Genomic DNA, 11,748 nt, shown 5'->3' with positions numbered 1-11,748 from the left:
TATTTTTTGCAAATATTAGCTCATTTGGAATTTGATGCCTGCAACATGTTTCAAAAAAGCTGGCACAAGTGGCAAAAAAGACTGAGGAAGTTGAGGAATGCTCATGAAACACTTATTTGGAACATCCCACAGGTGAACAGGCTAATTGGGAACAGGTGGGTGCCATGATTGCGTATGAAAGCAGCTTCCATAAAATGCTCAGTCATTCACAAACAAGGATGGGACGAGGGTCACCACTTTGTGAACAAATGCGTGAGCAAATTGTCAAATAGTTTAAGAACAACATTTCTCTACTATGCAAAGCGAAAGCCATTTATCAACAACACCCAGAAACGCTGCCGGCTTCGTTGGGCCCGAGCTCATCTAAGATTGACTGATGCAAAGTGTAAAAGTGTTCTCTTGTCTGACGGGTCGACATTTCAAATATTTTTTGGAAACTGTGGACGTCGTGTCCTCCGGACCAAAGAGGAAAAGAGCCATCCGGATTGTTATAGGCACAAAATTAAAAAGCCAGCATCTGTGATGGTATGGGGGTGTGTTACTATTAGTATTAGTTTGGATACACCCTCTCATTCAATGCATTTTCTTTATTTTCATGACTATTTACATTGTAGATTGTCACTGAATCATCAAAACTACGACACCTGGGAAGTGAAAACCCTATCAGGTGACTACCTCTTGATGCTCACAGAGAGAATGCCAAAAGTGTGCAAAACAGTAATCAGAGCAAAGAAACTAGAATATAAAACATGTTTTAAGTTATTTTACCTTTTTTTTGTTAAGTACATAACTCCACGTGTATTCATTCATAGTTTTGATGCCTTCAGTGACAATCTACAATGTAAATAGTCAAATAGTGTATATATATATATATATATATATATATATATATATATATATATATATATATACACACTACCGTTCAAAAGTTTGGGGTCACCCAATCAATTTTGTGGAATAGCCTTCATTTCTAAGAACAAGAAAAGACTGTCGAGTTTCAGATGAAAGTTCTCTTTTTCTGGCCATTTTGAGCGTTTAATTGACCCCACAAATGTGATGCTCCAGAAACTCAATCTGCTCAAAGGAAGGTCAGTTTTGTAGCTTCTGTAACGAGCTAAACTGTTTTCAGATGTGTGAACATGATTGCACAAGGGTTTTCTAATCATCAATTAGCCTTCTGAGCCAATGAGCAAACACATTGTACCATTAGAACACTGGAGTGATAGTTGCTGGAAATGGGCCTCTATACACCTATGTAGATATTGCACCAAAAACCAGACATTTGCAGCTAGAATAGTCATTTACCACATTAGCAATGTATAGAGTGTATTTCTTTAAAGTTAAGACTAGTTTAAAGTTATCTTCATTGAAAAGTACAGTGCTTTTCCTTCAAAAATAAGGACATTTCAATGTGACCCCAAACTTTTGAACGGTAGTGTATATATATATATATATATATATATATATATATATATATATATATATATATATATATATATATATATATATATATATATATATATATATACACGTATGCATGTACTGTATGTATGTATGTATGTATGTACACCCACATACGGTATATATACACTTTATAGAACCATGTTCGAGAACCAATTAAGTTGGTGAATCGAGGTTCCCACTGTATGCTAATCCCATCTTTGAAAACTCAAAAACTTAATTAAGAATTGAACATGCATTTTAAAAAGCCGGTTTCAACTAAATCCATGCAATATTGTGTTTTTTAGTGCATGTAAGTGCATGTGATGGGGGCCCCTCAGGAGTCTTGTGTATGGGGCCCCAGAATTTGGTGCTTTATGCCATTGAAGACGACTCCTTTATTTTGCAACAATAAAGTTTTGTACAAGATTTAGAAATTGTGTTATGAGCTGCAAAAACATGTGCCCTCACCACACTGCTTAATTCGGCTTTAGAGAGGGTGGTCCCGTCCTGGCAAGTGTTAATGCACACACACGACAAAGGGGGCGTACGCCTTTAAGTGGGCGGGGCCAGGGCGTCTCTTGCTCGCTGCCTTGCAGCCTATAAGACTTCAGCTCGCTTCCATTCAACACTTTATCTCCCGTTGTAAAAAAAAAAAAAAAAAAAAAAGGGGATCGTCAGCCGATCGAAGGGAGTCTGCTGGCTCCCTGACGCGAGCCAAGAATCTATAGATATATAGAACCCGAGACGGAATCATTGTTTTACGCTCTAAAGGACTTTTGTGAACGCTTCAGGGACGGTGGCAGTTTATTTTCGGTGAGTCGTGTGAAAAGTGTAGTGTTTGTCTCACTCATGGTTGTGTTTGAATGTCAAACGTCATAAAGTGATGCATTCAGGGGACCCCTTGTTATGTCTTATAATTTTACTCAATATGTCCTATAATAAGCATGTGTATCTTTTGTTATTAACTTTACAGGGAGTGCTGTTTAATTGGTAGTGTCTGTCTCAGACTGTCAAAAGTCATAAAGTGATGCGTTCAGGGGACCCCTTGTCATGTCTTATAATTTTACTCAATATGTCCTATAATAAGCATGTGTATCTTTTGTTATTAACTTTACAGTGAGTGCTGTTTAATTGGTAGTGTCTGTCTCACTCATGGTTGTGTGTGACTCTCAAACGTCACAAAATGAGGCGTTCAGGGGACCCCTTATGTCGTATAATTTTACTCAATATGTCCTATAATAAGCATGTGTATCTTTTGTTATTAACTTTACAGTGAGTGCTGTTTAACTGGTAGTGTCTGTCTCACTCATGGTTGTGTGTGACTCTCAAACGTCACAAAATGAGGCGTTCAGGGGACCCCTTATGTCGTATAATTTTACTCAATATGTCCTATTATAAGCATGTGTATCTTTTGTTATTAACTTTACAGGGAGTGCTGTTTAATTGGTAGTGTCTGTCTCACTCATGGTTGTGTGTGACTCTCAAACGTCACAAAATGAGGCGTTCAGGGGACCCCTTATGTCGTATAATTTTACTCAATACGTCTTATAATAAGCATGTGTATCTATTGTTAATAACTTTACAGTGAGGGCTGTTTAATTGCTGCAAGCCTCCTTTGAAGCGAAGTGAATTATATTTATATAGCGCTTTTCTCTAGTGACTCAAAGCGCTTCACATAGTGAAACCCAATATCTAAGGTACATTTAAATATATCAATCAATCAATCAATCAATCAATCAATCAATCAATGTTTATTTATATAGCCCTAAATCACAAGTGTCTCAAAGGGCTGTACAAGCCACAACGACATCCTCGGTACAGAGCCCACACAAATATATGGGGGTGGCACTGGGAACAGGTGGGTAAAGTATCTTGCCCAAGGACACAACGGCAGTGACTAGGATGGCGGAAGCGGGGATCGAACCTGGAACCCTGCTGGCAACCCAGCTATACCGCCCCTTTGCATTTGCTTAGATTAACAATCTTGACAATTGTGCATCTTCATTTTTGCGTCTCAAATGTGTGTGTGTGTGTGTGTGTGTGTTTGCAGTGGCATGACTCAGCCTGGCTGCTAGAGGGCTTTTTAACCATGATTGTTCCAAGCTAAGGTGAGGGGGTGTGCGCACTGCGGGCTTGCCGCACAGGTAAAGCGGGTATGGTTGCTTGGAAACCGCTGCAGGGGTGTCGTGGAGCGGGGGCGGGAACTCCCTCTCGCTCTGTCTCACTCTTGTCTGTTGCAAGCAAGGCTTCATGTTGTCCTCCCAACATGGTGTTGTACCAGAGCTTATTATTGAACGTCATGACTTTTAGTCATGCAGCTTGCAGTCCAATAAGAAAGTGGTGCATTAGTGTTTATTACACCTGAGCAAATGCCTTTTGGCATTGGGAAAGTTGCAATAAAACGGGGTGGTACGTTGCAGTAAATGGCACGAGTACTTATTTCGTCATTATATACCCTGTAAAGCAGTGGTCCCCAACCCTTTTTGCACCATGGACCGGTTTAATGTAGGCATTATTTTCAGGGACCGGCTTCCCACTTGTGAAAAATACAACTCATATATATAATGCTGAATAAGTGGAAGCCTTGGGCTTGTTTCTTTGCAATGAAATGCTGATGGAAATCAGCCTTTGGCTACAATGTGTCACATTTATATTTGACATGTTCATTAATGTGCATTATATCATGTCACAAAGTTATAACAAATGGTAATTTCCTATGAGGAGTTTTATTGTACATCTATAAACAAGCTCATTGGTGTGTCTAGTGCACAGGTGTCAAACTCAATGATGTGGCCCTCTATGTCATTTTATATGGCCCGCAAAAGCCTGGAAATAATGTGTCAATGAAATACCTTATATATTCTTTCTTTACTTTCTTATTTTCTTACTAAAGGTATTAGGTTTTGTTTCCAGTTTGACAGGGAAAAAAAATATTGTCCAATATTGCAACAGATATTATATTGTCTAACTTTGTTGGTCAAAGTCCAAATACATACTTAAATATCTGCTTACTTATGGTTTCGAAACAAGTTATCCATCAAATTGTACACTATAAAGATGACCAATAGATTTTACTGTAAAATTTAGGGAGTTTTTTACAGCATATTCCTGTAAATTGAGAGAAAAAAAAACACCAATGTTTGTTTTTCTACAGTAAAATTCGGTAGACTGAGCTGTCAGTTTATTGTTTTTTTTTAATCCACGGTTGATGATGTTATGGCACCACATTTTATTATGGTAAAAAACTGCCAAAATAAAATTAAACAGCGGTACTGTATTTCTATTTACAGTAATATGTTGTAAAAAATAATAATAATAAAATAACACCATATATTTTACAGCAAAAGTCTGGCAACTAAGCTGCCACTTTTTTCTGTAAAAAACAGTGGTCAAATCCACAGATTTTTTTTTACTCTTTACTTAAATTTTTTTTTTTTTTATATTTAAATTCATAGGCAAATTCATTAATGATTTACTGTTACAAGCGGGGGCAGCACGGTGGCAGAGGGGTTAGTGCGTCTGCCTCACAATACGAAGGTCCTGAGTAGTCGCGAGTTCAATCCCGGCCTCTGGATCTTTCTGTGTGGAGTTTGCATGTTCTCCCCGTGACTGCGTGGGTTCCCTCCGGGTACTCCGGCTTCCTCCCACCTCCAAAGACATGCACCTGGGGATAGGTTGATTGGCAACACTAAATTGGCCCTAGTGTGTGAATGTGAGTGTGAATGTTGTCTGTCTATCTGTGTTGGCCCTGCGATGAGGTGGCGACTTGTCCAGGGTGTACCCCGCCTTCCGCCCGATTGTAGCTGAGATAGGCTCCAGCGCCCCCCGCGACCCCGAAGGGAATAAGCGGTAGAAAATGGATGGATGGATGGATGTTACAAGCGGCCCTCTATTGGCAGCCATGACTGCGTTGTGGCCCTCAATGAAAACAAGTTTGACACCCCTGGTCTAGTGGGACAGGCCAAAGTTAAGTGGGAGAAAATGCAGTCCTTTATAATTTATTTAATGTTTCTCTCCGGCCCGGTAGCAAATGCTTCACGGACCAGTACCAGTCCCCGGACTGGTAGTTGAGGACCACTGCTGTAAAGAGTCCAATAATTGGCCTTAAAAGGGAAATTCATCCAAAAACATCCATCAATGTTTTATATACTGTATTTTCCGGACCATAGGGCGCACCGGATTATAAGGCGCAATGCCGATAAGCGGGCTAGTCAGGTCTATTTTCATACAAAAGGCGCCACCGGATTATTCAACCTATATTCAGTTGAATAGACTGCAAAGACAAGATACTTTATTTTTTGCAAATATTAGCTCATTTGGAATTTTATGCCTGCAACATGTTTCAAAAAAGCTGGCACAAGTGGCAAAAAAGACTTGACAAAGTTGAGGAATGCTCCATCAAACACTCATTTGGAACATCCCACAGGTAAACAGGCTAATTGGGAACAGGTGGGTGCCATGATTGGGTATAAAAGCAGCTTCCATGAAATGCTCAGTCATTCTACAAACAAGGATGGGGCGAGGGTCACCACTTTGTGGACAAATGCGTGAGCAAATCGTCCAACAGTTTAAGAACAACATTTCTCAACGAGCTATTGCAAGGAATTTAGGGATTTTACCATCTACGGTTTGTAATATCATCAAAAGGTTCAGAGAATCTGGAGAAATCACTGCACGTAAGCGATGATATTACGGACCTTCGATCCCTCAGGCGGTATTGCATCTAAATGCGACATCAGTTTTAAAGGATATCACCACATGGGCTCGGGAACACTTCAGAAAACCACTGTCAGTAACTACAGTTCGTCGCTACATCTGTAAGTGCGTTATGCCAGAGCTTATTATTGTACGTCATAACTTTTAGTCATGCAGCTTGCAGTCCAATAATCAGCAGAGTTAAGTGGTGCATTAGTGTTAATTACACCTGAGCAAATGCTTTTTGGCATTGGAAAAGTTGCAATAAAGCGGAGTGGTACATTGCAGTATTTATTTAATCATTATATACCCTGTAAAGAGTGGAAGAAGTGTCAAAAGATGGAGCTAACTGTTTTAATGACATTCAGACTTTACTTAAATCAATGACGAAGCAGCATCTCCTCATCCGTGGCTCACTAGTGCAATAACAAGGCCGGAAATGTGTCCCGTGAAAAACCGTCCGACCGGAACTCTCTAATAACTAAAGTTCTTTTGGGTGAATAATAGTTTAGTCTTTATTTGAAGGGACAATGTACAGAAACATTAAGCTCAAAGACAGATATGTTCTGTACCAGATTATAGCTAAATAGCTAATTTCCATCTGCAGTCCCTGGCTACCTAAATTAAAGGGATACAAAAATCATGCAATAAAATTATGACAATAAAAACATACACAAGTATTAAGAAAAAAGTCATAAAATGCCCTTTCATGGACACATACTTAATATACAATACAACCACACCTCATTTACATCATCACACAAAGACAATACATGCTCTTGTTCACATCTGTCATCATTTGTAAAAACAACCATGATTTTAACACACACACCTCACAATTTACAACAAAAATGCTCTCATGAATAAATATAATACACATTAGGTTGATGTGTCAAACATACAGGTAATGCCCATCTTAGTGACCGTGTGAGCAGCTTTGATTGCTCCAAAGCCACTTTTTAACTTCAATTGTGAATGAAGAGTAATCTGTTAGACTTTTCAAGTTTGTTGTGAGGTCGTTCCATTCCTTTATGGCTTTATATGAAAAGGCTGATTGTGCAAAAGAGGTTTTACATCTGGGTATGCTACACTGCCCCCTGGTGGAGGCTCGTGTGTTTCTAGTTGTCACAGCAGATGTAAACTGGACAAAGTGCCTAAGTGGCACTGGTGCAGTGTTATTTAAGATTCGATGGGCCATTCGTATTGATGCTAATCTTTGAATGTTAGCTAAATTTAACAATCTATATTTTGTATACTCACTATACCGGTATGTTTTTGCGCTTTCATGGCGAGTTTACTGACAGATGTAAGTAAGAACTTTACACTACTTTATATTAGAAATGGCAACAGCGGAGGATGAATGTCCTATAACAAGAAGATAGAGAAAAACAAGTAGCTTAACGATTACGGCGTCAGTACGGACTACAAAGGCGGACTCGCGAAAATTTTCCAGGACTTATGCAGATCCCAAATACAGATCAGCAGGTACTATAAGGTAAAAATGTTGCTTTTGCATAATATTGCGAAACAAAACGGCAGATAATATGTCTTACCTTATAAACACACCATAATAATACTCGTATGTTGAAGCACAGTACAATCCATCAAGCGGTGCAGCTTCATAGCTTACCAAAGTCATACTAAAACATTTTGATAGATTTTTGAGCGCTGTGTGTAATGTTCTATATTTTCAATGGAACACATACAAATTTGGTGTTGTTTACTTGAGTCATATTGCAGTCTACAAGTATCTCTTATGTGTGACTGCCATCATATTTCAGTCTACACGTATCTCTTATGTGTGACTGCCATCTACTGGTCACACTTATCATTTCACCATGTACCAAATAAAATAGCTTCGAGGTCGGTAAGCACAACCAAAATGATTCCGTACATTAGGTGCACCGGGTTATAAGGTGCACTGTCGAGTTTAGAGAAAATGAATGGATTTTAAGTGTGCCCTATAGTCAGAAAAATACAGTACACGCTGTAAGTATACAGTATATTCATTGTAGTAAGCGGCTACATGTAATGTGTACATATTTTGGTCATTTTAAGTATACAGCGGCACATTTATTTCATAGACGCATCACAACCAGGGCCACCTAAATGCACGGGCTCACCTGGGGGTCCCCACTCAAATCAGGGTCCCCGATTTTGATGGTGGAATGGTGTTTTATAGCTGCCAATCACAAACAGCTCTAGGGATCGTGTACTCTCTCTCTCTCTCTCTCTCTCTCTCGGCTACGTTTTTTCCTACTGCTCCGAGCGGGGCGAGAACCCATGTCGCCGGTGTAGGAGGCGAGTGCGCTGACTCCCGAGCTAAAAGCACAGGCAATCTCCCTAACCCCCAGCACTATTCTTGAATTTGACTGGAATTTGAACATTTTGGAACAAAATTACTTTAAAAATGAATTATATTTTTTCATTGTTGCTGTTCTGTTGAGTAAAATTATGTTTTTTTTGTTGTTGTTGTAAAAACTTGGTTTTTGGGGTGGCGGAGGGGAAATTGTTGAGGTTTGTATGGATGGGGCCAAAACCCCCTCAGATACGGGGGCACTCCTCAGGTTAAGAAGGCCCTGATCACAATGCTCAATTTTTCCTTCAACAACAACACTGACTACAAATCACGGCAGACAACATAACCTAATAAAACAAACACTAACTGTACAATGTCTGCTCTCACTGGGATGACGACTGAGTTCGTATTTTCCCGTTCGGATTAAGAATTAATCATAATCCTCGCGGAGGCTCAAAAAAAAAAGGCCATCTCCAGGTCTTAAGTTGACTGTAAACGTTGACCAACTTCTCGGTCAATGGACACATCCTTCTACTATCCAGGTGAGAGGCAAGATTAACTTTTCCCAACTCAGAGGCGAGAGAGCAGTTTACCAGCTCAGTATGTCAATAAAGGTTATATCTCTGCGATCAATGCACTGCTAAAAGTTGGTCCTTAACATTTAGCTCTTATAATAACAATAGCACGAATATTTGTTTAATATTCAGTTCACAAAATGTAAATTGAGTATTTTAAACACTTTTTGGATGTTTTTTGGTGGATTTTATGGCCGAAGTAAACGCAATGATGTCATTAGCTCAATAGTTGACTTTGCTAGCGTTTATTTACGAGTTACAATACATTGAAAAAAGTATTCATGTGCTCTTTTCCTACATAAGGATTGATGATGGACAAAGTTCAAAAAAAAAAAATGCAGTTCCCCTTTAAGCGGTGCTACAATTGCCTTTATCACTTAGAACCTTCATGACTATATGTATCCTGCCTGGATGCATACCCCTTTACACTGCCCGATGATCGAACCAGGTTTTGCAGATTGAGAGTCAAGTGTGCCTAATTTGTCAGCTAATTGTCCAGCACGACTCATAAGGCGTCAGGGAGTGAAGTTTACCAACATTCCACTGAGAATGTTACAGTGGAGTTGAATGATTAGCCTCAATGGGCAGTACATTAGTGTAGTTTGTACCGAGAGAGACACCTTAGAACCCCTATTTCCAGATGACGTACCCTTTTGTCCCTGGAAAAGTTACATTGGAACTGAGTACTTGATTGTACCTAGATAGAGACAGTAGACAGTCTTAGAACCTTTTAAAAACTATGCTCCCAGACTTTGTACTCACAAAGTTTCATTGGAGTCCAGTAATTAGTTTTATTGGGTGGCACATAGGCGTAGGTTTGCACCAAGTTGGAAACATTGTATATACCCTTTTCACCCTGGAAAGTCACCATGGGGTAAGTTAGCAGTGTTTCCCACAGGACTGCAATCTATCTATGGCAATGGGTTGTGGGCGTTGGTCGGGGTGGTGTGCTGAATTACATAATTTCATTTGTGCAACCCCCTCCCCCCGGACAAGTCCAATAATAACGTGTTTAAGAGCAGGTGTGAATAAGTACTGTTGAGTATTTAACAGGGAAACTCGTGTGTGGAATTTACCACCAAGGTTCAAGTCAGAGAACACAAAGTCATCGGATGGACTCATTCACTTTAATTGTGGACTTTGCAACGTACACATGCATGGCGTGCAATTCTTTAGTTTAATATCTGAAGTACAGGGCAAACTATACATATATGTATACATATATACACATACATATACACATACATATATATGTATGTACATACATACATATATATACATACTTCTTTAGTATACATACACATACTAAAGACTATATAGTCTTTAGTCTTCTAATGAAATGAACTCAATGTCTGCATCGTACATGCATATTCCAAAACAAATTGCCATAACTCCATTAGCAGTCAGGTACTATTTGCTAAGTAAGCATAGCTGTCATTTGGACTATTATGGTATCAGAACATCAATGAAATATTGCACATGTTTAGAATAAGCTATTAATCTTCACATGTGTCTCTTAAAGCATCAGAAAACTCACATTGGTCTAGCGAATAACATAAGCATAAGCGGAACTGACACTTCATATATACAGTACGTATAGCTTTTAAATCGTGGTATATTATATGCATGGTAGTACCTTGGGTGGAACACGTGGACTATTGGAACCCTTGTTTCCACTAAACGTACCCTTTTGACCCTGGAAATGTTACACTGGAGTCCAATAATTAATCCTAACAAATGGTACATTGGTGTAGATTGTTTCTAAGCGAAATATTATTTTACCTTGTTAAGCGTGTTCTGGTATTGACTGGTGAGCAGAGACCATGGTCTCGCTTTTGCCCATAGTCAACTGGGATAGGGCCCAGCTCCCTGCAACCTTAGAACAGAGGCTGCATAAAAATGAATGTTATCCTATATGTCTTAGAAAAGGGTGGTGGACTAGTGTAGATTGTATACATAGATGAACACCAGTAGTCTCCTTGAACCGGTATTTCTGGACATTTTTGGCCACAATGCCTCTTTTCCAGTGCACTCTACCTACTTGATTTTACTCTCTCGATGCTTTTCCATTAGCAAAAATAACCTAGTCAACCAGGATTCTGAAGAGCGGTACGGTCTGCCTTAAAACACTACCAGAATCTTAACCATGTACTATTTGGGGTATACATTTGGGTAGATTGTACCAAAATGGACGACTAGAAACACTTTTTCTGAACTCTGTCTCCTTTTGGGCCAGTGATCCCTTTGGGGTACAAAAGTGTAGATTGTACCTGGAATGACGCCAAACTATGGTCCAAGGCCTACTTGTGGATCCTGAGCGAATATGTTGAGTGGTCTTGTGACACAACCCCAATCCTTGAGATACTCTCTATATAGTATTGTAATGTGAAATAGTATTATAAACATGGAAACAACAAAAGAAACCCACTATACAATATTTTCTGTTTGTGAACAATTAGTCTATTTTGGAAAAAAGTTGCTAGCCATTTTAAGTCAATTTCCAAGTTGTGGTTTAGCAGTTGTTTGGCTGCTAAACAATTCGACCATTAAATAGTCAGAACTTTTCGGTATTTGTAAGTTAGTAATTTAGATTGTCTAGGTTGTACCTATGGACGTTTAGAACCCTACTTTCAAAACGATGTAGTACAGGGCTATTCTAATCAAAATTAGGCCATATTAATAACATATTTTGGCCCCAGATTCCTGAAAACACTAGAATGCTGTTTAATAGATGAT

The 11,748-nt window shown here is 39.2% G+C and overlaps 1 protein-coding gene across 1 annotated transcript in view; it reads left to right on the top strand.

Moving 5' to 3' along the window:
* The first annotated feature begins 2,060 nt into the window (after positions 1-2,060).
* Positions 2,061-11,748, top strand: part of errfi1a (ERBB receptor feedback inhibitor 1a) — a 34,268-nt gene continuing 24,580 nt past the window's right edge. The window contains exon 1 of the mRNA XM_062038168.1: positions 2,061-2,256. The gene's annotated coding sequence lies outside the window, so the exon portion shown is untranslated. The remainder of the gene's footprint in view (positions 2,257-11,748) is intronic.

This window comes from Entelurus aequoreus, linkage group LG26 (assembly GCF_033978785.1).
Source record: "Entelurus aequoreus isolate RoL-2023_Sb linkage group LG26, RoL_Eaeq_v1.1, whole genome shotgun sequence".
Taxonomy (NCBI): domain Eukaryota; kingdom Metazoa; phylum Chordata; class Actinopteri; order Syngnathiformes; family Syngnathidae; genus Entelurus; species Entelurus aequoreus.
This window is presented reverse-complemented; position numbering and strand designations above follow the sequence as displayed.